The 24,794-nt window shown below is 40.7% G+C and overlaps 1 protein-coding gene across 1 annotated transcript in view; it reads left to right on the top strand.

Moving 5' to 3' along the window:
* The first annotated feature begins 4,162 nt into the window (after positions 1-4,162).
* Positions 4,163-24,794, top strand: part of ARHGEF28 (Rho guanine nucleotide exchange factor (GEF) 28) — a 310,356-nt gene continuing 289,724 nt past the window's right edge. Inside the window, exon 1 of the mRNA XM_012664526.1 lies at positions 4,163-4,318. The gene's annotated coding sequence lies outside the window, so the exon portion shown is untranslated. The remainder of the gene's footprint in view (positions 4,319-24,794) is intronic.

Below are 24,794 nucleotides of genomic sequence, written 5' to 3'. Positions count from 1 at the left end.
GCCCTTTCCTCCAGAAAAGTAAAAATTAAATAGATAAAAAATAAAAATTATATTTTACTATTACATTGTTATAAAGGCAAACATATTAATATTATGTACTAAAACATTTTCTTTGACTTAAAAGTTCATTTTTCTCTTCTGATTTTAAAAGAAATTAAAACATTTCTGTGGGTTTCTGGAAGTATTATGGTACCTAGGCACTGAGCCTGCTATACCTAATGGCCCTTTAGGGAAGACTTCATATTTAAAACTGGCAAAAGATAGCCTATTCTTTTCTTCAAAAATTACAGAATATATATTTTTTGCATGGTTGGTGATCAATAAATATCAGTTGATTAAAAATATTCAGGGACGTTAAGACTTCTCTTGTAACAAATGTGAATATTTCTCTGTGAATCTCCCTGTTATTTTGCTATTCAGAGTATGGTCCATAGACCAGCAGGCTCGGCAGTACCTGGAGCTTGGCAGAAATGCAGAGTATCAGGCTCCATCTGCTACTAAATCAGAATTTGCACTTTAATGAGATTGCCAGGTGATTCACATGCACATTGCACTGAAGTCCTGCTCACGTGCAGTTTACACCCGATGGTTCAACATTAGTAGAAATGGAAGAGCCGAGTCTCTTAACCTCATGTAATTGAGGATAGTCCTTACTTTTCTCCAGTGGCAATAAATTCAGTTTCTTTAGTCCAGTTGTTCCCAACATGGCTGAACATTGGAATCACCTGGGGAGCTTCAAAAACTCTCAATGGCTGGGCCCCACATCCCAAGAGATTCTGAAATGATGGATCTGGTGTGAGGTTCTTGAAATCAAGTTTTTTTTTTTTTTTTTAAACTTCCCAGGTGATGCTATTAATGTATGCAGCCAGAATGCGAATTACTGTGGGCATTTCCTCAGGAGATCTGTCCCCTGGTTTTGCTCACATTGGCCTCTTTTCTCTGTGTTCCCCAGCCTTCTGAGGCTGGGAAACCAAGAGTATAATTCAGAACTAATTTCTTGCCTTGGAGTCTGACATGCTCTATTAATTATCTCAAAGCTCTGAAGCATTCTCCTAATACATCTGTACTCTAAAATATTAACTGTCACCATTTTCTGCATCCTTATTATGTGTCCTGTAATCGCTTTTAGTTATTTAATCCTCACAATAATAGTAGAACTATTATACCCATTTTACAGATGAGGAAATGAAGGCTTAGAAAGGTTGGATCTTCCCAAGGTCATGCCATTTCTAATTCCAAAGTTTGCTCTACCTCCCACTAAATCTACCATATTCTAGTATCATGCTTTCACTTAAGAAACACTAGTAATTTCCTAACTCAAATGGCCAAACATCGGATTTATAATTATTCAATTTTGGAGAATTATTGACACAGGAAATAGAATAAAGGACAAGAAAGAATTAAATAGACAATAGAATTTGGAGTGATTATAATCTATTAAAGTTTAAAAATTGTGACATACATTTCCCTTGCTGCATAACTGATGTGATAGTTTGATTAAAAAACAAATATTAAATACTTCAAAGGTGCCCTGTGTTAGGAGTGTGGAGATTACAGGGATAAGGAACAGTCTTTGTCCTTGAAATGGCAAATTGAAGAGAGGATAAGAACCTGTAATTGTCCAACATATGACAGTGAATATAGTCAGGTGCTACACTGTGTGGTAAGGCCATGATGTTTTGTCAAAGTCCAGCGGGTAGCAGAAACCAGGACAATGAAGAAAGGATTTGTGGAGGAGGTCTGTTTGGAGTGAAGTCTATACAGATGAATGGAGATTGAATCTCTAGAAAAGACAGAGCTGAGCTGGGAAACTGGCGTAATACCCACTTGGAAGTTAGAATTTCCCCAGCTGAATTGCCAGCCTGGTTTTCTTGCTGGCTGAATGTCCCCTGTCTGTGGACTGAGAATGCATAGTCTTTGTCTGAATTCTAAAGAAATGCTGTTCCAGCCAACTTAGTGCTATCAGTGTCCTGAGTGACCTATATCTGGAGGAGTGAAATCAAGCAGATGCAAAGGGTTATTTTCACAACTGATAGCTTCCTGCCTCAGACATTCATGGCTTCTTTGAAGGTTGCTGGAGCACACTTGGCTTAATATTTGAACCTAGAGAAGTTGAAAGCCAAGTACTTATTTAAATATTGATCAAGCTCAGGGCTTGAGAGAAGGCAAGAAAACTGCAGCTAGCATGATTATATGTCCTCGTCGGTGAGAGTTTCTCAATTACTAGTTTTGCTGGTTTGTTTCTTTACAGTGGGGAAGGGGTTACGGGGTAACTTCTTATAATATTTGTTCCTCTTCCCACATTTTCTTGTTTTTTCCTATTTACATACCTGACAGAATTAATGAGGGGGGGAGGAAAAAAGAAAGAAAAGTAGATTCAACACTAGTGATATGGAAAAGGACAACAACATGTTAATGTAACATCTTTGCTCACCAGTATTTGAAAACCATTTTTGTCTGGTGTGTGGACTCAGTTAATCTCCAGCAGATATTTTATTTATTTTTTATTTTTTTTAGAGACAGGTTCTTGCTCTGCCACCCAGGCTAGAGTACGATAGAGCAATCATAGCTCACAGCAACCTCTAACTCCTGGGCTAAAGTGATCCTCCCTCCTCAGCCTCCCAAGTAGATGGGACTACAGGTGAGTATCACCATGCCCAGCTAATTTTTCTTATTTTTTTGTAGAGACAAGGTCTTGCTACGTTTTTGCCCTGGCTGGTCTCAAATTCCTAGCCTCAAGCAATCTTCCTGCCTTGGCCTCCCAAATTACTGGGCCAGGTGTGAGCCACCACACCTGGCCTCCAGTAGACATTTTAGGGTTGAAATATTATTTATTTTTGAAAAGAATATTATTGCTTTTCTTTTATCTTACATACTTTGACATCCTGGCAATGGGCAGGAACTTCTTTTTCTTCATGGCAGTGCCTGAGGCCAGGCTTGGGTGGGGCTGTGGGGTAGAATCAGCTGGGATGACAGCCTAGGTCAGGAGGGCAATGCCCATGTGGGGCCCCTTTATCAAGGCTGAATGGCAACCTTTCCTTGGAACGGGCTAACGGCTCCAGACACAGGATGGTCTTTTCTTGCTAACCTCAGTCCTTCTTCCTCAGGATCCATATCAGCAAGGTTGGCTGGGAAAGGTGGGGGCTGGAAGGGAGGCAGAACAGAAATGGCCACGGCACTGGAGAAGTGAAGGTGGCAGCCAGGGTGGGGTGCTCCTTTCTGGCTTGGTACCTTGGTGGCCAGCTTACTCGGGCCGCACCCCTGTTGGTTCTGTGGGCAGCCAGTATTTCCAGGAAAAGCAAAGCGGAGACTGAAGGTAATTACAGAGAAGTCAGATCGGTAATTTTACCTCTAAAGCTGCAATAAAGGTCCTAAGTCTGTTAGATGAAGGCCTGGCTGATGGAGAGGCTTCTGCACTTGGGGGTTGTGATCAGTTCTAAGTGGAAAAGTGCGCTGGAGGATAAGGGAGTTCCCTTCACATTGGTGTTCGTTGTAAAAGTGGTTATGGTTTTCATAAGAGTTTTGAAATTATGATGACTTTTAGCTACTTGCACGCATAAATGCTAAGCTCTGGACCAGAGGAATATGAGCCTCATCAAATAAAAGGGCGTCTGCTGGTTTTTAAATAATGCTTCCTATTGTAATAGACCTGGGCCGTATTATGTCACGGGTGTGGTGGCTTTTGGCTGAGGACAGTCTGAGCCTCCCTCGCGCCTGGCACAACAAATTTCCCGAGCGGGCAGGCCAGCTCCATCTTCGGGAGGCGCCAAAGCGTAGGGGTCCCGGGGCGCGCGGGCGCCGCCACTAGGGCGCAGCCTGGCCCTCCTTTGGCCCGGCAGGTCCACGCCAGCCTCTGTGCATCTCGGACCTGGGTGCCGGGGGAGGGAAGCCCAGGCGACCGGCCTCCGCCCCGCAGCGGGAGGGGGCTGGTGGAGACAGCGCAGCCGGGGCAGCTTCAGGTTTCCTCCTGGAGCGGGTGTCGGGCGCGGCCGGCGGGCGGGCCTCGCCATGTGATGCGGCCGCTGCGAGTCGCGCCGGGAGGTGGGCAGGCGGGGCATCCAGTGGCAGCGGGGAGGCGCGAGGGGAACGGGGGCGGCACCAGCAGCGGGCGCAGCCGGCCCGGCCCGGGAGCGCGGCCGCGGCTCCACCCCCTCCGCCCTTGCACCAGCCGTGCGGCCGCTAGGCGTTGGCATCTCCCGGGAGAGCCTTCCGGGCTCCGGGCGGCGGCTGGCCGGGGCGCGTTCCGGGGCGCCCTTGGGCAGGGCGCGGGGGGCAGCTCCTCGCCTGGGCTCTGGAGGCTGCGGGGCCACAGCTCCAGGTAAATGCTCTTTGGGGCTCCGTCCTCCGCGTTTCCCCGCAGCCCTGGGAGGAAAAGTTTGTCCACCTGAGTTTGCATCCGCGGGGCCACTTTCTCCAGGGTCTCCGGGGACGCGAGGGTCAGCAGAGGTGGAGAGGGGGAGCTGCTGCGCGCTCGGCGGCGTGAGGGATGGGCGCCGCCTCCCGGTCCCTCGGGAATGGCAACAAGCGGCAGGGCTGGAGTGCCCGGCGGGCGGCGGCAGCTGCGGAGCGCGGGGTCGCTTGGGCGGCGCGGCCGGGAGCGCACCGAGAAGGCGGCGGCGGCTCTTCTCGCCCCTGCCAGCCGCGCACCGGGGCCGGGGGATGGGCGGGGGAAGCCCGGCCAGTGTCCTTTGGGAGCCAGGTAAATAAACGGCACTCCTCCGGAGAAGGGAGAGCCACGAGAGCCCGGGTCCCCTCTTCCCATCTGTGCTTCTGCCCTGGGGTTGAGCGTGCTTGGCAGGGCCAGGACCCCAGAGTGCAGACCAAGCTCAAGCTCTGGACACACGCACTAACATTTATTTCGTATGGAAACATTTGCTGTGTTTTGAAAGGCATTTGTAGTTATCTTGATTGGGAAAGGCGCTCAGAATTCATTGGGACTCCTTAGGCTTATTCTGTGGATTTGTTTCCCCCTTGAATACCTGCAGTGTGTGTGGTGGCACCATAACCTTCCCACGTTTAGGGTTTCCTGAGAGTCGTAATGACAGGCCGCGAGAAGACATCCTCATCTGTCGAGGGATGTATGGAAGCCGGGTGCTCAGGCCGCCCTGGAAACCCGGCTCTGGTTTCCCAGACACCAGTTAGGTTTCCAAGAGAGAACCCATCTCTAGGAGCCCACAGCGTCCCCTTATTGGTTACAGCTGGGTGGGTCAAGGGACGGCGGCAACATCTGTGTTTGCACAGCTTCTCCCTCCCTGACCCTTGCGTGAGTCTCCACAAATCTCCCCAAACCTGGACTTAGGGAGGTTAACCATCGGACCCGCACCAATTGGGCAAGAAATGCGGACAGCAAAAAGTTAGACGTTTATACAGAACTGATCACTTGAGGTTCCATGGGGCCCCTGGTTTTCTGAGGCGTTGTCATCCTGTGTTCCTAGGCCCTGAAGCTGTCAGGGTAAGTGAAATCCTGTTTTCGCAGTAAAAACAAATCAAAGATCTGCCCTTGTTAGGTTTTGAGCCATCCATTTTGCACATGACAATCCAAGCAGAGCGATAATTTCACCTGGGAAGGATTTCTATATGTCTGTCCTGGGTTTTTATATACATATTCTTAAATCACATTAGGTATTTGCCAAATCTTGATTACTGGCCAAACTAACCCTTTTGGAATATTTGGAGAAAAAGGTGAATACTATAAAAGCCTCTGAAATTTTTAATACAACATAGTATTTCTATGTAATTGTTGTGCTGATTAACTTTGATCAAATAGGAATTTGGATAGCATTAGACTTTATATTTAATGGTTAGGGAAACTGAGGCACAGAGCTAGCCACTGAGTATGTGACTCAGATGAGTGTCCTGGCTAATGAGAGAATGGAGAACAGAGAATCAGCGTGTGTGCTGCTTTTGACCGTTTTCTTCCTTATCAAAACCACATAAGCTGGCCAACCAAAAACAGGTTATGTAACAGGTGTGTCATTAGACTTTCCTCTGAAGTATCCGTCTATCCTTTAAGCAGTTTAGAAACACTTAAAGGTAAAGAAGAGAATAGTAGTTTGTAACTAAGATTCTATGGAATTTCATCAGGGGCCCTACTTGGGTTTCACATTTTAAAAAAGAAATCATTTGAGTACTATAGAAGAATTTGGTATATTTCCTTGTGTTCTTATAAGAAACTACTCTTGTGGCTAAACCTTAAATTGGGCAGGAATTTCAGGTGAGCTCTGATACATGACCTTTTTTAGTATGCTGTATGTGAAAAGGAAACGTGTTTTAAACAGGTATTAAAACAAATAGTGGAATATATTAATACTATTACTTTTATATTAAACATTCTATACAAAACTGGTCACTACTATATTGGTACTTAAGCTCTAACTTCCAGTCTTGCTAGAGTTTATGACTGAGTGCTGACTCCCAAGAGAGAAAGATTCATGATATCAATGTTGAAAAACACTTTATTACTAGGGCATGGCTAGGATGGTACTGAACAGAGCCTAAATTACTCTCAAACTCCCAGGCTGACTATAATTTTATTATGCTTTACTGATCAGATATGACAGATCTGGTTTATGTAGGTTCTAGCTAATTGAATTTATACTTATGTTGCTTTTAGTGGAGTAGCTGTAAAATTTTTCCTACTGTGACCTTAAATAAGATTTGTTATGAAGAGTGGGTCAAGCTGGGCAACTCCTGCTGAGGGTGCTAAATTAAAAACAGTGTTACATTTGAAATGCACCAAATTCGGGGACTTTTGCCATGCTTAGAATTGTTCTGTAAATATTAAGCCACTCTGTCGAGCTTGAGTCCAGGCCTTACTTAAGGAAAACTGGACTTAGAGACATTTTTCTTGCTCGAGAAGTGTAGATCAGGTCCTGATCACAGAACATTTTGCCCTGACTTGATGGTACTCTGTCATTTTGTCCAGTTTCTATGACACTTAATTCTCTTTCTTAAAAGCTTAAAGCAGCATCACTCTGTTGTTTTGTCATTTTGGCAGCCTCTATCATGCACCTCCCTTTCTGTAAATATGTTCTTCATTTACATTCAATCAACAAATATTTGTCAAGGGCCTACTATGTGTCCAGTGCTGTTCTTTGCTTTATTTCTCTGGGCTGTGGATTTCATGCCTAAGGTGCCACTTTTCTGGCTTTAAAGTTTTTGGGATCTGTTGCATTTTCAGAGCAGACTTTTGCACACTCCACATTAAGACATTTGGCTGGCAAAATAAGTCATGTAACTTTTTTTATTGATAGTGCATCTACTTAATTGACTTCAATTTTTCCCTTGAAATTTGATCTCGGGCATAATTGTAATTTGCTTATTTGTACCATTATTGCTCCTGGACTTCTTCTCCTGGGTAACAAAGATAATGAGATTTGACATCATTTTTAATGAGGGAAAACGAAAAAGTATATAATTAAATAGTGGGCATTTGTTCCAGGGATGTTGGTTTTGAACACTTTTATCAAAAATGTATTTTAAATTTTCTCGTTTGATCCTTTTCTCAATTATTAATATTTCAAGGATTGATTTCTATAGAAAGTCAACATAGAAGCTAACATAGAAGTTAACTTTCTGCTCTTTAAGAGCAGAAGAAGATGTATCTGAGGGCAGCACAGACAGATCAGCAATGGTATCTTTGCTTTCCACAGTAGTGTGTCCAGAAGAGACCCTTCCAAAATCAGCATGCAAATAATACTCTGCCTATTTCAAGTGGCAAGCTTTGTTTGACTGCTGTGCATGTAATCATTTTGCTTTTTAAAAAATATGTGCTTAAAATGTTAATATCCTTCAAATATACACATAGACATTCCCTTAACTTAAATAGATGATCAAGAGATATATTGCATATATTAATGAAATTTATGGGTTCTTAAATTCATTACCGAACACTGGTGACCATGCCCTTTGTGCTTAAGGCATATTCCTTTTCTTCCATCATTTTATAATTTAAAGAAATTATATTTCATAAACTCTAACAAAGTAGTGGACTTTGGAGCCAGACTGTCTGGATTAGACAGCCCTGACTTTGTCCTGTGTGACTTTGCTACCTCAAGTTTGCTCTTTTTTTTGAGACAAGAGTCTCACTCTATTACCCCGTGTAGAGTATGGTGGCATCATCATAGCTCACTGCAACCTCAAACACCTCAAACTCCTGGGCTCAAGCGATCCTCCTGCCTCAGCCTCCCGAGTAGCTGGGACTGCAGGTGTGTGCCACCATCCCTGGCTAATTTTTTCTATTTTCAGTAGAGATGTGGTCTTGCTCTTGCTCAGACTGGTCTCAACCTCCTGAGCTCAAGGGATCCTTCTGCCTTTGCCTCCCAGAGTGCTAGGATTACAGGTGTGAGAAACCGTGCCCAGCCAGGTTTGCTCTTTGTAAAATAGGGATAATAATAGTAACCTGCTTTGTCTTGTGAAGATTCAATAATTTAATTTATGGAGAACCCTTCTAGTAGTGCCTGGCAACAAGTAAGTGCCAGAAACTGTTGGTGGTTATCTTTATAACAAATTGAAAATGAGCATTTAAAGAGTGGTAGCGGTAGCAGGTGTTCCAGCTTTCAGAAAACAGTGAGACGTCAGCATGACCTGAGGGGAAATCACCCTAGGCTGTGAGTAGAAGGCAGGGATGGAGTCCCCTGTGATTTCCTAGCTGTGTGACTCTGGGTGAGTACAGACCCTTTCTGGCCCCACCTTCCTCATCTAGTAAGACGGAAAGGGTTAGACGTGGTGGTCTCTAAGAATCTTCGAGATCTAACATTCTGTATGGTCATGGGACTTGAAAGTGAGGAGAGAGTTTGCCCACGTGCCTTGTCTTGGCCGACACTGCCAGGAATGTTTTGTTCACAAGGTCAGTGCCTGCAGCAGACATTTGAATAGATGATGCACTTTCACTCTTATTACCTTATCTCGCCTGATTACCAGACATCATCAGGTTGAAATGACTTGGAGTTAGCTCTCTGGACTTAGTCCAGAGAGATTTCAGACATGAAAGTTCAGATCCCACCTGTGTGGGTCATATCGCTACCCTGGTCCTTTTCTTCTGAAGGGTCCCCATGTGGAAGAGGAGTGGTGTAGCTCTGGAAAGAGGAAAGATAGGTTGATTATTTCTTAATTTTATGATAAAAATAATTTCCTGGTTTGCAGTATGACCAAGTGTTAGAGTTTCAGAAGGTAGGGGTGTTCAGTGATTAATGAGACTATTGGTTATTTACTTTGATCCTCTAACCCAGGGTTTCAAGCCCGGTTGTTCATTGGAACCACCTGGGTTCAGAATCTCACAGGTGGACCTGACATCATTTTCTGAAGAGGTAATTCCAAGATACAGCTGGATTTGATAGTGACTTTCCTAACCTTTGGTGTTTCTTGCATTCTCTATCCACAGCGTCCAGGGAAAGGGTAATGCCTGCCATTTCTCATGTGTTGCTTTTATGCTATGGGTGTGTCACCTGTCCCTTGCTGTCTCCTCTCATCAACACTTCATTTCCATCAGCCAGGACTAGTAACTGCCTATGGAACATAATGCGTTTCTAACTTCTTTGACTTTGTTCGTGGTAGGTCCCTTTTCCTCCTTAGCTATAAAATCTATTGCAGTCCTCAAAGCCCAGCTCAAACCACTTTTTCTCTGAAACCTTTGACTAACTTAGTAGCATCTGAGCTTCTTTCCCTTCTGAACTCCTATTACCCTATTTCTGGTACCTCTCATTTATCACCTGCCATCTGCCCCCGGGTTCATTGTGTGTTCCTGTGTGTAAATCTCAATTTTCCAACCTCACTGTAAGCCCACCAATGGCAGGGATCCTGTTTTAGGCTACTTTGTAGGATGGTCAAAGCAGAATGTACATATATTGGCTGGTTAATTAGTTATTTTGCTTACTGTCATCTCGAGTCCTTCTGTAGTATCACTGCAAAGACTAGTGGTGTTTTCCTGTGTGTTAGTTGTAGATTGCACTGGAAAATACTGGGATGCAGGGACAGGAAGGTAACGATTGCTTAGGAAGCAGATGGCTAATGTAAGTGGGAGATGTAAAGGGGAGACACCGTGGACCTCCCTGAAGAAATTGTATCATTCTGTGTGGGGAAATGAATGAAATTCTTGATTAGAATTTGAGTCTTTGGATTGAAAGAAACCTGAAAGTTTTTCTCTAGTCTCTAGCAGATGCACAATCCCCCATATAACATACCCCCACATGGTTGACCAGTCTGTCCTTGAATACTTTCAGTGCTGAGGAACTCATAACCATAAAGATACTCATTCTAGGTTTCAAAAGCTTAGGCTTTTAAAAACAAATCTCCCTTATCCTGCCTTTGTCATAGTTCTGCTACTTGGAGGACATTCTGAACAATTTTTGTTATATAACAGCCCCTTAGATTTTTGGAAATTAATTACATATCCTACCTTCAAGCCTTTTTTTATTGAAGCTGGAAAAGAAAAATCTGTTTGTTCAGCCCTTGTTAAGTGACGTGATTTTGAATGCTCTCACCACTCTGGATACTGAACGTATTCCAGTTTGCTGTGTTCTTCTTAAAGCGTAGTTCTTCCAGATGCCATCGGACAGTGTAGAGCACTGTCGGAGCATGCTGAGGACCACCCCCTGCCCCACCCCTTCTAGGGAAGGAGAGATGCCTCATGGTTAAGATTAGCAGCTTCAAATTAGAGAGGCTTGGGGAGACTTACAGCTCTGCCACTTCTGGCTTGTCTTGGACAAGTCACCTAAATGTTTGGCCTCAGTTTTTGTCTGTTTCTCTCATAGGGTTGTTATAAGGACTCATAAAGTGCTTAGCTCAGAACCTAAGACAGAATAATTCTTCCACAAACAATAGCTTTAAACCTATGGCACTCCTAACAGCACTATTGATGTGCCATGTTCACAGCCAGCTCAAAATTATAGTTTCTTTTTACATGTGTTGCCGCGGAGCCACATCTCCTCAGGCATGGACTTGTGCAATGGTGTTTTAATGCCATGAATAGAACTCAGTATTTATCTCTGTCAATTTTCTGTATTTAACCATTTGTTCTAGCCTTTCAAAAGAGTGTTTATAAATTTAATCATATTCACTACCCCTTTAAGTTTCAAGTTACCCACAGGTTTGATACACATTTCTTTAATGTGTAAGGAAATATAAAAATATCATCTACGCTGAAATATAGGGCAGAGCAGTCGGGCGTGTCTATAAAAACTTCACTTGAGATTAATGTTTATCAATTTCAGGTAGAGTTGTTCAACCAATTACTACTTATTTGTACTGACATCTGATCCTTTTTTTTCTTTTATTTATTGATTTTTTTTTAAGAGACAGGGTCTTGCTCTGTTGGCCAGGCTGGAGTGCAGTGGTGCGATCATAGCACACTGTAACCTCGAACTCCTTGGGCTCAAGCAATCCTCCAGTTTCAGCCTCCCAAGTAGCTAGGACTACAGGCATGCACCACTATGCACAGTTAATTTTTTAAATTTTTTTGTAGAGATGGGGTCTTGCCATGTTGCCAGCCTGATCTCAAACTCCTGCCCTCAGGTGATCCTCCCAACTCAGCCTCCCAAAGTGCTGGAATTACAGGTGTGAACCACTGTGCCCTACCCAGCATCTGATTCTTAATCCTTTATCTCGTCATAAGGATGTACACTACATCTATTAATAGTCTAGTAATTTGTCACCACATAATGAAGTAGGGTTATTCTCAAGTGACTTATTCTTGGGGAACTCGCACTGGCTCCAAGAAACCACTACTTCCTCTTCAAGGTACTCATACACCAGCCCTTTAATAATCTGCTCTAGAATCTTACCTAAGATCAGCATGAGACACCTTCTGTCTATAATTTTTAGAATCTGCCTTTTTGAAAATTTTAATGACATGTGCCTGTCTCCTGTATTGAATCCCTCTCATTCTCCACAGTTCCTGATGGTTAGGAAATCTCATTGGATTATTTCCTATCCTGGCATGTCCAGCAGCCTGGAACTCATTCAGAGTAGCTTGGTGCTCTCTTACAATTGACTTTCCCACTGAGAGATGTTCTTTCTCTCCTCTAATTGGAAAATCATTCCCTTCTAACAGGAGAAAACTAAAGTAGACATAGAGGGGTTCTCCTCACTTCTTTAGCAGTCTTCTACACTCTCAGCGCCAAGCGGACCTGTCTATCCCTTCCTTGAAATTTTGACTTAAAAAATAAATTGAAATAAAAATATTATCCTTAGCTTTTTGTAAAATCTCAGGTTATTTGTGTTAATTTGTTCAATGCAACTCTTAAGGGCAGGACTCCTTCATACTTGTTCTTGAAAAGGGCCAGGAAGGAGGGTACAAACAAAGCCATTTTTGTGATTTGTGTGAGTGGAAAACAACACACCTAGGAATCCAGAGGCCTGGCTTTAGTCTTGAGCTCATTGAAAGTAATGATCTCTCCATATTTCTATAGAATCAGTATCCTTTCCAAATGAGAGGTCTTTGGTCATTTCTATGATCTGTGATGATTTCTTTAGTGACTTCATTAACTGTTAATAAAGTTTGGTGGAGGTGGAATTTGGATAGGGTAGCACGATGAGGGGATTAAGTCCAGGCTTATCATTCTATGTAAGAATATAATGTCTCCCTATCATCAGAAAGCCACCTTTATGTATAAGAAGCAGCTCATCTAACTTAAGTTTTGTGTTTTACAGAGTTGCCAACTTTGCAACTTGTCAAAAGTTCTCAGGGATGGATTTCTGGAAGTTGCTTTTATACCAGTTATCACAGCCCCTAGAAACTTGGCAGGTTTCCTGCTGGTCACTCCCTTTGCTTGGAGATAAAGAACAATGTACAAAACGTATTACAGGTGCTTTAATAAGGTTTTACCCGATGGATTCTTAGGGGGAGTAAAATAGAAGTATTTCTCTTAAGTTGTATGTTTCTTGTCATACTAAGTTGCTATATAAAATACATGTATATTGTTTCTTCTCCCATTTGATCATCACCAGAAATATTGATAGCTTGTTCATTGACAATAAAACAGTGTCAAGGAATCCTTGATGTTTAGTTAGAAAGGTTCTAATTTGGACAGAAATTTGTTTATTATGAGACACAGCTCTCATATCCTTTGATTTTTTGCCTTCTTATAAAAATGTTTTAAAATCTTATGTAGAAAGGTGCTTAAGATTTCACCTATAGATGTCTTAGGTTGTTTTACAATAAAAATGAACCCTCTGGATTTTCTTAATATCTACAGAAATGCTTTACTTACTTTTCTTACACTAATAGGGCTGAGCTAGGGAAAACTCAACTTTACCATGAACAGTTTAAGGAGAATCTCATCTTGATAGGAATGCTAAGTGTAATTTGGATATTGGTTTATCAGAAGAGGTTTTTTTTTTTGGTATTAAAAAAGAGTAAGAATTTTTTTTTCCTTTCACATTCATGGTAGGAAGCTTTATCTTCATCAGTTGTTATTGCACCTTTGTGGACAAACAGTAGCAGAAATTAGTAGAAGTAGAGGAGATGCTGAATTTCAATGAATTTAAAAGCAGGCTTTTTTTTTTTTTTTTTTTTTTTTTAGTGTGAGTTGCACTTGATTGCTGGTAATTTGTACCATTCATTGTAGTAGAATAGTAGAGTGCATGCAAGAGGAAGGTTTTAAAAAGATTCTCAGTCTGTGTGTAGCAAAGGTTGGACTAGAAAGCAGAATTTGGGTTGAAATCTTAGCATTGCCACTGACATATCAGGTAGGTCATGTCACCTCTCTGGGCCCTGGTGATCGCATCTGAAACCCAAGGAGTCGGGGCCAGCCCACCTCCATGGTTGTGTTCCATCTCTCAAGTTCTGTGTTTCTGTGGAGGTAAGGATGGTGTCCTAAGCCTTCCTTGGATTACCAGCATAACGTCTGGCTCCCTGAGCACTTTTAGACACTTGACTGACAACATCTAGATTGTTCAGGAGGTTAGGTTTGAAGATGGTACTGTAGTGTTGCGTCTTTAAGGGAGAGATGTTTGCAAATACTTTGAGATTACTCCGTTGTGGCAGCTCATGTTCTTGTTGTCAGAATACTTCATGAGCAGTGAGGTGGAATCAGTCAGTAATAATCTAGTAATTATTTTTAATTGAATTCTGGGGTGACTGAAAAATGTGTATTAATTTCATTTTAGCAGAACTTAATGTACCTCACTCCATCAGGCTTGGTGGAGAATATGCCCTGAAATGTATTGCATTTTTCATAAATGTCAATTTTTAGCTAAAAATAAGAAATTTATAACAGTTCATTCCCTCTCTCCCTCCTTCTCTCTCTTCCTCTCTCTTTCCCTGTCTCCTCTACTCTTTTGAGAAACTTAATGATTTTCCTTCTGTTTGATCTCACAACTTTTTTTCAAAAAGGTAGAGCAGATCTCTAAAACTTTCAGCATTTCATGTAGTTTCTGACTAGTAATATTGAATAAAACACACTTGTGCCTATCAGAAGGTGGCATTTTAAGGCAAGACATCCTTCCATCTCTCACAGAGCCTCAAGATAAAGATATTCTATCATATTGGTGATTTTTTTTTTTTTTTAACTGGGGATGCAGAAGCTCCAGGGCCTCCGTGTGCCTCCCATATTGGTGATTTGGACATTGGGTATTATTCTATTTGGGATTTTGCTTGCTGTGTGTAGGGGCTCTAAACCTTGCTATCATCCAGGAGTTCTTGCCAATGCTTTTCTAATCTAGGGAGTTTTAGGAGTTCTATTTGATTTCTGAGCCTCCATTGACTTGAGTTTAGCTAGTAATTACCATGAGGCAGACATATCCTGGATGCTTGGCGGTTCAGAGATAAGAGGCTTAGAAGTAGGTCTTGAGGATCTCTCAGTGCTGCCGAATCAGCCTGTGGAGATGGTGTGGGCCAGGGCACTCTCAGCAGCCTGAGTGAAGGCATTTTTCTAGAAGCCATGTCTAGTGTAACAGGGATCATAGTACTGTTTAGTTTTTTTTTTTTTTTTTCCTGTTATGGTGTTCTAAATGTAATCTATATTGTCAATATGTATCTGCTTCAGTGATGGTATAAAAACAAGTAGATTTGAGAAATTTTGAGATATTTTAGTGAAAATATGTGTACTTTATCTTAGTTCATAAATGTAATTGGAGTGAATATCTTTCTGATGTTAAAATTCAACCACAAACTCTTGTACTTGCTTTAAAATTTTTATTTTTTGGACATACATACTTGTTGCTGATAATTAAAAACCCTTGCAATGTTGGGCTTGTAAATAAATTAAACATTTACAGTAACTATTTGGGGTGGGAGAGGGCAGCTTGAATATTATCAAACAGAAAAGATTATTCTAATTTGTTTTATTTTGGCAACATGCTCGTAAAGTCTTTACATCTTAAATTTGTATGGGAAAACTTAGTTTCATATATATATTTTGTAATCACGGACACACTTGGTAATTGAAACAATTTTACAAAATTCTGGAAATGTTTGATAAAGGTCTTAGTGTTCTTCTTGGCATGTCAACAGCAAACCGATTTCTAATGTTTCTATTGTTGGGGGACAGCTCTGCAATCTAGGGCTAAGCACCCTACAACTTTGAACTACGTCGAAGACCATAGCTTAAGCCAAAACTAAACTACAGAAGCTAAATTATAGCACATTATCTTGCTTTAGTGACATTGAAGAGTATTGTGAAAACAGTCAGTACATGCTGGTTTTTATTTATTTTGGGGCACAGGGTGATTTGAATGGCTTAGAACTTAAAAAAATAAAATCCTTCTGTGTTTACAGTTGAATATCACTAAACTTAAGGAGTGTTTAAAGTCGCACAGTATTTAGAAGATACTAATTGAATGAATCACCACTTCATGTGTTGTTTTGACAGGAAGTGTATCACGTCTCAATAATTTCCTTAAAATTTTTTCCTGCCAGGTGCCTGTTTTCTTCTTATTGTTAACTTATTCCTATAGAATTCCAAATATGTGGTTGGTTTCCCCACTGATACACTTTCACGGTTCCTTTTTCCCTTCTTTAGAATATCTCCTGCACATTTCTTTGTTTATTTGTATGTGAATCTAAGGCTTAAAATAGGGAAGACAGAATGAGCAGCTATTTTGGAGACTGATGATGTCCAGCCAGGATGCCTTTGTCTGGTAAATGGATCTTCATGGCTTCAGCACGTAGGGTTTTACAAAGTAGATATTAAAATGTGCTTGCTGACAGACCACATCTAAACCCAAGCCTACACGAAGTATTGTTCATTCAATCATCTATGGAGAGATTAGGGAGGATTTAAATTCTCTGTTATTTATATACATATAATTAAACAAATTTTTTCTTTACGGTGGGCATGAGCTACCTTGAAATAAAACAAATTAGAAATCACCTTTTTCTAAATTAAGAAATTACATGGATGTGTACAAAGAGGCATTTGTGATTATTACTAGTTCAGTAACTTATGCAGCTGTTGGGAACATTCATATGTTTATTTTTGATATTTAGGTCAGTATATTTTTGACTAGTAAAAAAGTATATGTGTGTGTGTATACGTGTGTGTGTGTGTCTGTGTGTATATATATATATATATATATACCATAACTGTACATTTATGTAAATTTTTATGACAATAATAACATTTTGTAAGTTCTGTTGATTTTATCAATGAGTTATCAGCCATAGCCTTTTATTTTGTAGTTTGTCTTATATTTTTATATGTGACTTAAATCTAGTGATTTATTAACTGCTTTCCTTCTTTGGTAGAATAAACTTATGATTTGTATCCCCTAAATTTCTTTATTGAGTATAAAATTACTGCATTTTAAGTACAAGTATACATCAGATAATTCTCCTAATGAAAAATCACAATGGCTGCTTCTGCCAGAAGTCTTCCGTTTCTTGTAATGCAGGATTACATGGTACAGTTAGTGAGCTTTACATCACTACACATTTAAAGGCATATAACTTTACAGTGTATCTCATGTGATACTGAAGACTATAAATAGATTTTAAGAAAACATGTTTGTAGGGGTTGACATTTATGCAATTAGAGGCAGTCTTGCTATTCACATCAGTATAAGCTTTTAATTGTGCTTAAGAAACTAGCTTTTCTATGTTATGTTTTTCACATACGTGCTTTTTCATTTTCTTATTTAGGAATAACAAGTTGTATAAAAAAGAATACTATGTACTGGCAAATCAATCAATACCTTAATAAATGTCAATGCCGAAGTGTTTCTTTTTGTATTATATTGTTAACAGAGATGAATGCCAAAACCAGAATATGGTTAAGGTGAGATGCATATAGGAAATAGCTAGTGTTCTTGAAGATGGCAAGTCTGGGCCATTAGTAGTATAGTATGTGTGACCGGGAGAAGAGAATAGACGGTGGTGAGCTTGGTCTGGCATGAACGCTTCGGTTCTAGGCTCCTGCTCTTCGTCCCATCTCTCTTCCTTGGATTCTTCTCTGCCTTCCTCTTGAAGGGATCAGACAGTTACCTGGCTACGAGCACACAAGTGATACTGGTACCCTAGTCTTCAGCTTCCTCATCTGTCACGTTCTGTGATTCTATGAGCAATATACAAAGAATTGCATGTATAATATGAAAATCCCTACGAAAGTTAAATAGTCTTATTAAGTATATTTCATGAGTCTTGCATCAGAATGCCGTTTAACTACCAGTTTGGCAGAGCTTTGATGTTTATAGTGCCAAAGAAAATTTCAGCTAGTGGAGGTCAAACGATCATATACTCTGTTTAAGCAGAACTTTCTTCTGTATTACTAAGTTAATAAAAGTAAAAAAAAAGGAAAAAAGAAGAAATTATTTTCTCTACAAGTCACTCAGCTAAGGATTTGTTAACAGGTTACTTTTGCTTAAAATGTAGTTATTCTCACTTAGAGCCTCAAAACTAAACTCGAGATTGGGGGTGCAAACCTAGTTTAAATTTAGGTGAGTGTTTCATCATCCATGAAATGCCAGCTATTTTGATAAAACTGCCAATCAAATGAAGTTATAGAACTTAACTTTGGAAACACTATAGCTCCATTTGCAGAAAGTTATTTGTGGCCTAGATTTACTATTGCTGTAAATATCTATGTGGAAAAGCAGTGAATGTAATCAGTTGGTACTGTGCCAGTTCCTAAGTCTCTTTGTTAATTTAGCACTTCTGCATTTAGTAACGTGTAGGAAAATGTGGAGCCAATTCACATTCGGGGAAGAAAGTCTCAGAGGCCTGTTGTGCAAGAAAAAGTACTAATGAGTGGTCATGTTCTGGTAGGAATCCCTGATTCTGTACTCATGGTCACAAAAACAGTTCTTATTTTCTTCCATTGTTTAGCTAGAGTATTAAAAAAAGCATTAGTGAGACATTTTATTAGACCACAAATACCCCTTTCAGGAAAAGTAAGTTACCACCAAAGAGATTTTTGTGGGTACTTCTGTCATATATTGGTTGGAATATATGAACTTAAATGGTTTGTAAATGCTCCCCTCCTCCTTCCATTAAGAAATAGACAGTTTCAGGGTCCCCGAGTATTAGTCTCCTCTAATCCTTCAAACTTGGTGACTAAAAGACTCTTCTGTCTTGGATTGGTGAATATAAGGAAAAGGCGATGGCAGGGTAAAGAACTTTTCTTTCTTTCTTTCTTTTTTTTTTTTTTTTTGCTTATTTCATCTGGATTTGGAGTCAGGCTAAATTGCTAAATTGCAACAATAACACACTTAAAAAAATGAGTTGTTTCTCCATATAGGAATTATTTAGGGTCTAAGTACACTTTGATTATCTTGAAGTCTTGAGTTTTCATTACCTTCCTGGGAGGGATCTGGCTCTTTAATACATTTAGTAAAAGAATTTTCCCATTTGGATCCAGAAGCGCATGGTATTCCTATTGCAGAAGATGGGGATTTCTAATAGTTAACCTAGGCTGTGAACATCTATGTGCAGCTGTAAAAATGAATGTTAGGAGGTTTAGCCAACCATCTAAGCAGTCCCTATAGCATTTGAGGGCCCTGTTATAGGGAGTATCTGGCGACATTTTTATCAGCTATAGAAAGAACACTTTGTAAATTTGGTTTGGAGTTGCGGAGTTTGATATTAATAGTGACGATGATTATGACCATTTGCAGTTGCTTTCCCTGTGTTAGGCGGGTGCTTAGAGCCTCATGCCTGCTAATCTCTACCTCCTACAACAACTTTACTATCCCTGTTTTACATGTGAGGGACCTAGGGAGCTGAGGGGTTAAGCAACCTGCTCCAGGCCCCACAGCTTGACTATTGATCCCTGGAGGGACTCTAGAGCCCTTCCTCTCCTCACTTTCCCGTGGTGTCTCTTTAGAAGGCTTGAAGGGGAATCCAGCTTGTCCACGCGTGGAAGAGACCAGAAGAGACCAGAAGATGTTATGCCCTACTTAACTGGTCCAAAAGGTTCTCACTGCCTCAGCGTTTTCAGATTTATTTTCATAGTGAAATTAAATGCTTTATCTTTTTATACTTGTCACAATCTGTGTCAGATACATGTCTGTGTTTGTGGTTCTGAATTGCATGGTTTGTCATCCTAAATCTTTCCAGGATGAAAAATTAAAGTTTTTTTTTTTTTTTGAACTTTCTTCCCAGAGTCTAATTGGCTATTTGGTTGGTCTATTATAACTTCTCAAAGTTCCTGGCTGTTTTTTAGAGGAAAAGCTTCAGACTAGACACAATACTCTAGACCCAGAATTCTGTCCTCCCAATACCTGTTCCCAGCATTTTTAATGCATTCCAAGAGTCTGTTTGCATTTTAAATGTGTTGTTTTGAACTTGATGCTGACTTCGGATTGAGTCACTCCCAGGGATTTATCCTGTTTGTTTTGTTCCATTCTCTACCACCCTGCACTTGTTCTTTAATGACCTTGATTCTGTTTCCTTGGGTCTTTTTAGTTTCCAGTGGCATCCCAAGGACAGTGGGCATGCTCTGCTCCTAGCCCCAGGGTATAGACAGAAAGGGGTACATTTTCTACAGAGAATTAAAAAACTGTTTTAAAACTTATTTTAGTCAGTTGCTTTTACTATCACCATGCTCCAGCAATTCAGACAATATCTGTTTATGTTACTGCTCCCTGGAAAAAATCTTCTGTTGGTTTAAGTTCTAAACAATTGCTGCAGTCACTGTTGCCTCTTAATAATGTCTATATAGGTAAGCTTCAAATTAGCACATTTTAATGACTTATCCTTTAATACACATTACATTTGACATGGAATTTAAGTCTGACAACTTCCAGTTATATAGTTAGGCCCCACACATGCTGTGCACATTTGTTCTGACAGTAAATTCACAAAGGTTTGGTGGTGGTCATGTTCGCCTTGGGTCCACTTTGTATGTCTGATCTCTGTAGTATTATTTAACCATACATTTAGACGGTAGGTTTGAAATAATCAATGATAGTACAGTGATGGTAAAGACCATAAACAGAGCCAGGCTCAGTGGTTCAAATCCCAGTGACTTGGCCGAGGTGGGAGGATTGCTTGAAGCCATGAGTTCGAGACCAGCCTGAACAACAGAGGGAGACGACCCTGTCTGTTTAAAAAAAAAAAAAAAAAAGGAGAGAAAAGAAAAAAAGAAAAAAGACCCAAAACAAGCTTAAGTTACTTTAAAATCTGTCATTCTGTGTGACTACTAGGAGTTTTTGTCTTTGAAATGTAAAGTAGTGAAACAGAATGAGAGCTGTGAATTTTAATACTTTTGTTTCATAAGTAAAAATTTTATACTTGAAATTTCAAACTGAAATTTAGTATTTAAAATCATTTTAAAACTAAAAGATAAATGAAGATGAAATGTTGTGTGACTAGTACAATTTAGTGGTTGCTTTCATTGTATCTTTGGAAGATATTCAAGAGTTTTATTTACATTTGCTTTATTATTATTATTTTTTTACTGGCATATATGTAGTTCAAAAAAATAAAAATTTCACTGCATTTTGGTTTTGGCTATTATTATTATGCATTTTGTTGTAAGATTATTACTGAAAATACTTTTGTCATTTAGAGGAGGGGGATATCAATGACCTGCCTATTTAGGTTTCAGAGACACCTGCCACTGCTAGGATCTCACTCTAAACGTAGCTCTTGTATCTTCCCATCGTGTATTATCTGCAAAGTTAGTGAGAATCCAGGTTATGGCTAAGCATTTAAACTAGCAGACACTGAGTTAATTTCTGTGGAGTTCTTCCTCAACTATGTTCATCTATGGTTCATGTGTCACCATTTCCCTGGGTTGCTGTGATGACTTCCTAACTACAGTCCCTGTTTCGGGCACCCCTCTATCTGTTTGCATCCCTCCAGCTTCTCCCCTCAGCACCATCTGCTATCAGAGTGGAATTTCTAAAATACAAACCTGAGCATGTCAGTTTTCTGCGTAGCATCCTTCATCAGCTTCTCAGAGTCTTCAGGCCTCAGGATCCTTCATGGCCTGGCTTCTGGATTCTTCTCTGGCCTTGCCTCTTGCCCAGCAGACCTCCCAGGCCTCCTTGAACACAGCTTGCTGCTCTTGTTCTTCTGCCTTTGCACATATTTTTTCCTCCGCTCATCATTCCTTTTTCTCTTCACTCCCTTCTCCCTGCAAAAACCTGGCTCCTGTTCTTCAGGACTCCTAGAGCCTGAGTCAGCTACTGCCTGTGGCCTGTCACATGAGCTCCACAAGTGCCATCATGGGTACCATCAGTCCGCTTCCATCATGACACTGACTGCCCCGTGCTGTTATCATGGGCATAGGTGTTGCTGTGTATCTTCCCCCACTAGACCACAGGCCTCTGCTCCTAGCACCTAGCTCAGTGTCTTGTGCAGACTGTGTGTTCTCAATAAATGCTGCGTGAATGGGTAGACCAACAGCCACAGATCTCAGCCATCTGAGTGACAGTGTGTTCTGAAGGGGTCTGTGATTTGGGACGGTCTTTTCCAGCTTAGGCAGAGTAGTGGGTCCCAAATGTAGACAGTCATTAGAGCTGCCTGGAGATATCTTTTAATTACAAATTCCTGAGCACTGAGACCACTTGAGTTAGGATTTCTGGTGGGTGGGACCTGGGAATCTGCATTAAACTCCACTGGTATAGATTATTTTTTGCCTAGGAAGCTTTTTTTGAAAATCATGGTTAATTATTGCCATTGTTTTTGCTTTATCCATTAGCTTGCTGCTCCATGCAAGAAAGAGATTTTAGTAGTCTTGCAGAGTTTCTTCTGTGTAAGAAAATAAAATTTGTATATCCTTTTATAGTTTATAGAAAGCTCCCATTAACATCTCATTTAATCCTCAACAATTCTGGGAGGTAGGAAGGTGGGTCAGGTTTTATCCTCATTTTAAAGACGTGGAGACTAGAGCTCAGAGCATTTAAGCAACTTGCTCAGGGGCATATTTTTAAAAATTTTTGTTTAATTTTTTAGAGAGGGAGTCTCGCTATGTCTCACTGATCTTGAACTCCTGAGCTCGAGCATTCCGCTTGCCTCAGCCTCCTGAGTATCTGGGACTATAGGTGTGCCCCACTGTACCCCGCTTCTCAGGGCCACGTTTTTAAAAGGTATTTACATAATTAGGTTTTTAGGATTCCCAATTTTTTCAAAATTCAGAAGTGATGAAATTTCTTCTCAGATTGTTTCCTAAAGAATAGGCAAAATGAATATGCAAGTTCTGTAAAAATAGCATACTCCAATAGTTTCGAGTAGTGAAAAGAAATTATACTTACTATGAATTTCAATCTCATTTTGACTAATTTTAATTTTGGACAGAACTTAAACGGAATTTTATCTTGATATGTGTAATCCTTCCTCAGAAAACATAATGAACTAGAGAAAATGAAGTATTCTAAGCCATTTGGGATGTCCTGTTACTAACAAAACTAATGTAGAGGTTAAGAAAGAGTCATTTTGAACAAAAGTTTTAAGTTCTTGTAATAGCGTTGACTCTTTTTTATTCTCCATTTTCCCCTAAAGGTCTTGTGCATTTTTATTTTCCTGCCTTTTTCTTTTCCTCTAGAAGAGCCTGGAGAGTTTCAGCAGTGTCTTACATTCCTGTGATTTTGATTAATTTTCCCTCCCTTCCCTTTCCTCTCCTCCCTCCTCGCATATACCTTCCCCTAGTTTGGCTGTCGATGTCTGTGGGCACTGGGCAGCTACATAAATGCTTGCCTGAAATCTACATCTTTAATATGATGCTGGTACCATATTTAAGCACTGGGCAAGGGGAAGCCGTTTAATGACATGATTTGGCACAAATGCTGACATCACTGAACCCTCACTTCCCTGCTCCGTCTCCCCGGCCTTCGTTGTTGGTCCCTCCGCTAAGCCAGATGCCCAGCAGTCTGCTTTTACTTCTCTCTCTTCTTTACTACCCAGGGATGATTTTACCTTTTGAATAGGCCTTAATTCTGCTGCATCCTCTCCATACTGCTACTGCTAAGACCCTGATCATGTTGTATCCGGATTGCTGCTATTCTCCCTGACTTTAATTTGGCCTCCTGAAAATCCATTTTCTTCACTGGCACCAGCATGATCTATCGGAAAACAGAATTGATTTTCTCTCCTTGAGTAGGATATTTGGTCTCTCCCCATTCCTACATGAAAAAAGTTCAAGGTTCTCAACCCATCATTCAGTGCTTTCTAGGATTTGACCTGCCTTTGCAGCCCCATCCTACATTTTATCTTAGCCAAAAGGCTGTGAAGCGATGCAGCCTCATCCTGTGTTGCTCTTTCTCTGTCTTCCCGTGCTCCCTGTCTCTGTGCTGATGCTCCTGTTCAGTGCTTACTGTACGTATTCTACAGGTCCTTGCCCTTCTGCCTTTGCTCTGTTGTCTCCTCTTCCCCAAACACCCTTCGTCTTGCTCCTGGCCCTTGTGGCTGATATACCACTCTCCTTCCCCTGGCTATCTCCTGCTCTTCACGATGTCTTTAAAGGTATCATCTCCTTTAGGAACATTTCTCTTATATGTTCCTGTATTAGCTAGAATGTATTTAAATAAGACAAGAGCATCTCTTATGTAAAAGTCTAAGCCAGCACACTTGCTGGTCTGGAGAGTAGAGTGGCTCACTCTGTGAGGTCATCCAGGGACCATGTTCCTTTTGTCTTATTGTTCCCATCCCTAGGGCATTATTATCCTTATTGGCATGGTTGCAGCTGGCTCATCACCACTCATCTGCATCCAGCCAGCGAGAACAGGGAAAGGATTTAGGGAGGGCATATCCTTCCTTTGAAGAGATCAACTCAGACATTGTATATATAGGTTGAACATTCCTAATCCAAAAATCTGAAATCTGAAATGCTCCAAAATCTGAAACTTTTTGAGTGCTGATGTGACACTACAAGTGGAAAATTCTGCACCTGACCTCATGTGATGAGTCACCATCAAAACTTTGTTTCAAGCACAAAATTATTAAAAATATTGTATAGAATTACCTTCAGGCTATATGTATAAGGTATATATGACACCAATGAATTTCGTGTTTAGACTTGGGTCCCATCCCCAAGAGATGTCATTATGTATATGCAAATATTCCAAAATCTGAAGAAAAAAAATGCCCAAATCTGAAATACTTCTGATCCTAAGCATTTTGGATAAGGGATACTCAATCTGTATTAGTCCCATTCACATCTTATTAGCCAAAACATCATATGTCCACACCTAACTTCAGGGAAGGCTGGGTATAATGTGAGCCACATATGTAATTTAACATTTTATAATAACCATATTAAAAAGTAATACATAAAATGAACCCAGTATATTTAACCCCATATATCTAAAATATTATTTCAACATGTAGGACTAGCCACATTTCAAGTACTCAATAGCCACATGTGGCTAGTGGCTGCCATATTGGACAGTGCAGCTTTAGCTGGTGGGCCATGTGCCCA

Source organism: Propithecus coquereli, unplaced genomic scaffold (assembly GCF_000956105.1).
Source record: "Propithecus coquereli isolate 6110/MARCELLA unplaced genomic scaffold, Pcoq_1.0 Scaffold9, whole genome shotgun sequence".
Taxonomy (NCBI): Eukaryota; Metazoa; Chordata; class Mammalia; order Primates; family Indriidae; genus Propithecus; species Propithecus coquereli.
The sequence above is the reverse complement of the archived record's forward strand: the minus strand, read 5'-3'. Positions and strand labels throughout refer to the sequence as shown.